The sequence below is a fragment of the Lepidochelys olivacea genome (assembly GCF_965140295.1).
Source record: "Lepidochelys olivacea isolate rLepOli2 genome assembly, chromosome: 2".
NCBI classification, from domain to species: domain Eukaryota; kingdom Metazoa; phylum Chordata; order Testudines; family Cheloniidae; genus Lepidochelys; species Lepidochelys olivacea.
In genome coordinates, this window is record NC_140412.1 from 137512854 (window position 1) to 137519161 (window position 6308).

A 6308-nucleotide genomic window follows, 5' to 3' on the forward strand; every position below is an offset into this window, starting at 1 on the left:
CTGTGTGCAGACACATTGCTTGGTGTCAGCCCTTTCAGAGTGTGGTACCACTGGGCCTGTAGGGCCTTGTGTTGAATGTAACCCTGTTTTACTGCTTCCCCTATCTTTGCCCCTGTTGTTTTTCTCCTCTTTAAATATCTGTTTCCCTTTCCTGTAGGCATTGTACTCTTCCAATGTGTGTGTGTGCTCACTCTATTGGAAGAGAAGGTTAAAGGACTAGGGAGGCAAGTATCAACCCTGCGCTGCATCAGAGAACATGAAGGTTTTCTGGATCGAAGTCTGTTTGGTGCTTGAAGCACAATATGCTGAAGAATCAAAGAGTGCAGTGCAGAACGGGGGAGAATATTGGCAGCATGTGACCTCCAGAAGAAGAAAGAGGAGAACCTATGTACCCCCAATGAAGATAGAGGTGCAAAACCGTTTTCAGGCTCTCTGCACAGCAAATGCAAAAAAGCAAACGCAATATGAGTTGCATAAAGAGAGGCATACCATGCAAGTCATAGGAGATGATGGTACTGCTCTACTCAGCGCTGGTTAGGGCTCAGCTGGCGTACTGTGTCCAATTTTGGTCACTGCTATATGAAAAGGATATAGAGGCGAGTGACAAAAATGATCAAAGGTGTGGAATGTGAGTCATATGAGCAAAGGCTGGATGAATTGGGTATGTTTAGATTGGAAAAGAGGGAAATGATAGCAATCTTGAAATACTTGAAAGGCTTTCATAAGGAAGATAGAGAAAAATTGTTCTCTTGCCACAGAGGGCAGGACAAGAGGCAATGCGTTCAAACTATAGCATAGCGGATTTAGATTAAATCTCCAGAAATACTTCATAACCAAGATTTTATCAATGATGATTGTATATTTGCTTCCAAATCACTGATCAAAATGTTAAATAGCATTAGCACCAAGAACCAATCCCTGCAGGATCCTACTAGAAAGATACTTGCCTGAGAACGATTCCTCCTTTACAATTACATTTTGAGACCTATTAGGTAGCCCATTACTAAGGGGAAGAATCCTAGGCGGGACATTTTTCTGCCCATTTACCTTTTGTTTTCCGAGCCTAGAGCTCGGCTCGCAATGCATGGAGGAGACTGAAGAAGTTCCAACTCTCACTGAGAATCTTACCTTCTACCCAGGAGATGTCTGCTTTCTCCAAAATCAACACAGGAAGGTGAAAACTCCCAAAGAAGCTCCTTCTTAGCACTCAGGTGCGTGAACACAAATCCTCTCTTGGTCCTCAAGGAGAGACCGTGAGAAGGAGGATTGCTTCAGCAAGGCTACAGGGGTCTCCGAGGTTCCCCCTGACCTGCACCCCTGTACTGCATGTCTGATGTCAAGGGAGCTCTGTGAGGTCACAGCCTCCTCACCAACTCTGCCCAATAGGCTGAATTCCTGCCAAAGGCCCTTGTGAAGTCACTGCCACACCCACCTCTACTTTGCAGGGCTGATGTCTGCCCCTGGACAGCCAGGTTGGATGTTTGAGCTGCTCCCCCGATCACCCCACTTGCTCACTCTTGATTCTGGGGAACAAGCAGGCTTTCCAGTAAAACAGCAGAGTCTGTACCTCATCCCGCACTGAGTTTTTCATAGATTTGTAGGCCATTAGATCTCCTAATCCAGCCTCTATTTCACAAGTCATGAAGTTTCAGACACTTACCCCATATTAAGCTCAATTCCTTGTGTTTCACTGAAACCCACCTTCCAGAAAGACAACCAGTTGTGATGTGAGGCCATCAGGAAACAGAGACTCCACCTCTTCCCTTGGTAATTTGTTCCATTGGTTTGTCTCCGTCACTGTCAAAAATTCTTGCCTCTTTTCTAATTTTAATTTCTCTGGCTTCAGCTGACAGCCGTTGCTTCTTGTTGTGCCTTTCTTGACTAGGTTGAAGAGCATTTTGGTACTCATTATTTTCTATAGCTAGGCCCCTACCAATTATAAAGGACAGTGAAATTAGCCCTGCCCTGTGAAATCCCATCTTCCCGTGCCGGCTTGGAGCATCCCGCTAGTCCGCTGGGCTGGGGACAGGACAAGATTTTCCCCTGCACAATTGCTCTCGGTGGGGCTATCAGACTCACCTGTAGACGCAGCGCATTAGTGAGGTTGGTACACCCTCAGATCTGTGCTGCAGCAGCCCCGGAGTTGGGCTCAGGGCTTTGGCCCTGGCAGCTTCTGCCCAGGCTTGGGGATTCTGCCCCCACCCCCACCTGCTCCTGTTCCGACCAGGGCTCTGGGTGCCCAGGGTCAGGGCTTCTGGCCCCTGAGGCTGCAGCCAGGGTTTGGGGCACCCAGACTCATGTCTTGAGCTCCCGAAAACTCCAGCCACGTGCCTGGGCTTGGGGCTTCTGCCTCCTCCCTACACACACACACTCCTGCCAGGGATCTGGGCACCTGGGCTCAGGGCTTCTGCCCGGCAGCTGCAGTGGCCGCTCGAGGCTTCAGCCCCCGCGGCTGGAGCCAGAACTTGAGGCACTCAGGCTCAGGGCTGCTGCTCCACAGCTGCAGCAGGGACTGGGGTGCCGGGCTTAAGGCTTCCACCCTCCAATTCTCTCCTGCCAGGGCTCTGGCTGCCCAGGCTCGGGGCTTACTCCCCCTGTGGCTCCTGCTGGGGCTCAGGTGCCTATTTTTCTGGGGCCCCTGAAATTGGCCGGGGCCCCTGCATTAATCTGGCAGGGAACCAGTAGCTAGGAGCCCCAGCTGAGGTGCTCCCACCAGCTGGGACCCACCTCCACATCCGGGAGCCTCCTCTCGCTTCAGGAAGGTTAGTGGCTGCTGCCTTCAGAGTCCAGCACTGAAGGCAGCACAGAAGTGAGGGAGGAAATGCTGCGACACCTCCCCCAAACAACTTTTGACCTCCCCGCGTTATCCCATTTTGGGTCAGGACTCCCATGGTTTCAGCACTGTGAAATTTCAGATGTAAACATCTGAAATGGTGAAATTGACTAATTTAAAAACCCTCTGCCCGTGAAATTGACCAAAATGGTCCGTGAATTTGGTAGGACCCTAGTTATTATGGATTCCCTAGCAGCTTTGCACTCCCAGTTCACCTGAAAGACCATTGACAATTCATGCTACATGAGAAATTTCCTAGAATAAACTACCAAGATTGGGAAAAAATGAAGGAAATCAACCAAAGCCTAAGCTAGGATGGAGAGCATTCATCCAAGCAGTGTTTCAACCCCTCCCCTCCCACCTGTCTGCCTGCCGTGAAATGGGGGGATACAGAGGGGCATGGATTTCTGTTTGTGAACTTTCTAAAGACTAGGAGTACTTGTGGCACCTTAGAGACGAACACATTTATTTAGTCTCTAAGGTGCCACAAGTCATCCTTTTCTTTTTGCGAATACAGACCAACACGGCTGCTACTCTGAAACCTTTCTAAAGACTGTAGGCTTCAGCACAAACCATACAGCCCAGACTCTGAATTCTTGAAAAAACATCCATTTTGGATTGTGCACAGCAGAGGCTGCTTGAAGGGGAGGGGAAGGTGGAGGAGGGAGGGTGAGGGGACAGGCTGGGCAAATGGCATGGCGTCTGCACTATACCAAAGACACACACACAACGATGCATGGAATATTATCCAGGACAGTAAATTATTTGGCCATAATTTACAAAGTCCTGAGTTTTGAAAGTACAATTTATCCAGGAAAAAAATCGGGGTCGTGTTGCGGTTCAGTGATGAGACAGAACACAGCTTTATGCAAGCAAACAGGCTGGTCAGTGGAGATGGGCTGTTCTGCCCCCCCTGCCTTCCATCTTCTCCTTTTATTATATTTCTCCCCCTAAGCATTACACACTGCTACACAAAGGAATGTATGACGTTGATTCATATGCTTAGTTACCATCCTCTATCTACTACAATCCTGGTTCTCAGGCCTTGAGCCCAGGCTAAAGAAACGTCTCACAGTTGCTGTCCAAACAATCAAGTTCTCAGGGTGCATATCTAGCCCTTGTCCTTGGATAGAGCAATGTGTGCATTGCTCCTAGGAAACAGTCAGGGTGTGCCCCGCCTGCTTCCAGGTGGAATAGCTAGACATTAACCCTTCATCTCCCCTTTTTTTGTTTATTGAAGTTGGCCATCTCATGGTAGCCGCCAATTTGTTTTGTCATGCTATTTAACTCCCAGACAGACAAGGACATAACCTGGGGAGCTTTCCAGGGCAAAATTTTACAAAGTCTTAACAAGGAAGGAATACATTGAACACAGCAACAACAAAAAATAAGCCCAATGATTACAAACACAAAATAACCAAAAGCTTAACATCTGCAATATAATCATCTAAAAGGGGTACACTTCTTTTACTACAATTGTAACCAGCAAAAGGCAATATAAGTATCATTCTACTAAGACAGCAAAGGGTGCCATCACTTAAATTTGCAGGAATATAATTAAAGGTGCATGAACCACAAGTAAAAACCCATCCTGATGGTAGGATGATATGGCCATAATTATATGAAACATTAACAGCATGGGAACAATTTAAAAGGGATTGAGAAATTTTTTGACAGCCCAATGGCACCTTTGTACTAGTGCAGTTAACTACACGCGCACAGGTGACATTGTGAGCCCCGGCCGGGTACGGTGTGTGAAGGGATATAGCCGTGCAAGGCAGAGTATAGTTGGCCGGGCCCCAATTAGCCATGCTAGAGTACTGGGAGAAAAGATTAGCATAAGCAAAGAGCAGTATCTTATTCTCCTTCGGACTTGTAACGGGGGAGGCGCTTCCGAGCCAACCCCTACAGAAAATAGCAGGCACAAAAGGCACACAATCATCACAGAATTAGCAGTGATTTGGGCGAGAATCGCCACAAACAAAGTCTTAGGAGTTTCTGGCTGCTGATCTGCTGCCAGTTTTCGTTGAGCCGTGGCGACCAATGCTTTTACTGCTCCCCATGTCACGGGCTGGCTTGGGACGCTACGCCTCCTCCGTTTCCGTCCCGCCGTTGTCGACTCGGGGGGCAACGCGGTCTCCTCCAAGGTCAGCTGAAACTCTGGTATGGGATTCGACAGCCCCTGGTGCCATGCCATGTTGTTTAAGTGCTGGTCGCACACACCGGGCTGGAACCCACAACGGTCCTGCAGGGAGAGACACAGCAGCATATCCCCGACCCCAAGTGATTAGAGGTGCTGGGCCCAGCCACTGTGGATCGGGCAGCTGACGGTAAAAGACACGCGGTCTTTCCAGTACCTCAGATTTGTGAAAATGCCGATCCGCAGGGGTCTGCTGATCTGCATTCAGTGTTAAATTATTTAAAGTAAACAAGAGGATATACATTTGTTGTTGAATGTCTCCTAAGGTTCAGAGATGCAGCTCCCCTTGTTTTAATTGTTTATCTAGCAAGGTTTTGAGTGTGCGATTGGCACGTTCAACAATGGCTTGGCCCGTGGAATTATAAGGGATTCCGTGTTTAAGACGGACGTCCCAGCGGGCACAAAAGGTGGAGAGGGCTGCAGAGCAGTAGGCTGGGGCATTATCTGTTTTAATTTGGCAAGGGCGACCCATAACAGAAAAGCAGGCCAGCAAATGGTGAATAACTTTGTTAGTGGCTTCCCCACGTTGTGGGGTTGCCCAAAGGAAGCCTGAATAAGTATCAACGGAAACATGTAAAAATGAATAGGGGCGGAATTGTGGCACATGAGTAACATCCATTTGCCACAGCTGATTTGCTGCGGTACCTCGGGGGTTAACGGCATAAGAAAAAGTAGGAGCAGCAGCAGCACAGTGGGGGCAGGAACGAACAATGGAACATGCATGATCAGCAGGAATGTGAAACTGCCGGGCCAAAACAGAGGCAGACTGATGAAAAAAGGCATGGCTTTCAATGGGGTCAGAAAAACGGGAATTTACCTGACCACGCAACGCGCGATCGGCGCGTGCATTGCCCTCAGTGAGTGGCCCAGGCAGAGGGGTATGACTGCGAATATGAGCAACAAAGTAAGGGAAATGACGAGTGGCAAGAAGATGCTGTAAAGACAAAAACAGGTGAAGGAGGTCTGCATCAACCTGAGGGGTAATGAGGGCAAGGGGTAAATGATCAATTACCTGATAAACATAATGTGTATCCACAATTAAATTAAAGGGACAATCAGCAAAAAGTTGAAAGGCCAAAATAACAGCAGCTAATTCTAAGGGCAAAGGGGGATGGTAAAAAAACAATCTTTTAAATCTAACACACAAAGTTGATCTGTTTGAGGAATTAAATTTGGATTTGGCAAGCCAAACTGCAAGGGGCCCATAGGTTGGATGCGTTTATTTATTTCCCTTAAATCATGTAACAGCCGCCAAGCACCCGATTTTTTCTTAAT

General features: G+C 48.1%; 1 long non-coding RNA gene across 1 annotated transcript; it reads right to left on the reverse strand.

Annotated features, from left to right (window-relative positions):
* Nucleotides 1–4435: 4435 nt before the first annotated feature.
* LOC311515509 lies at nt 4436–6076 on the reverse strand. Its single transcript, XR_014710165.1, has 2 exons — nt 5851–6076; nt 4436–5078 (listed from the first exon to the last, which is right to left on the reverse strand). It is a non-coding gene; the product is annotated as an uncharacterized lncRNA (long non-coding RNA).
* Between the last annotated feature and the right edge of the window lie 232 nt (nt 6077–6308).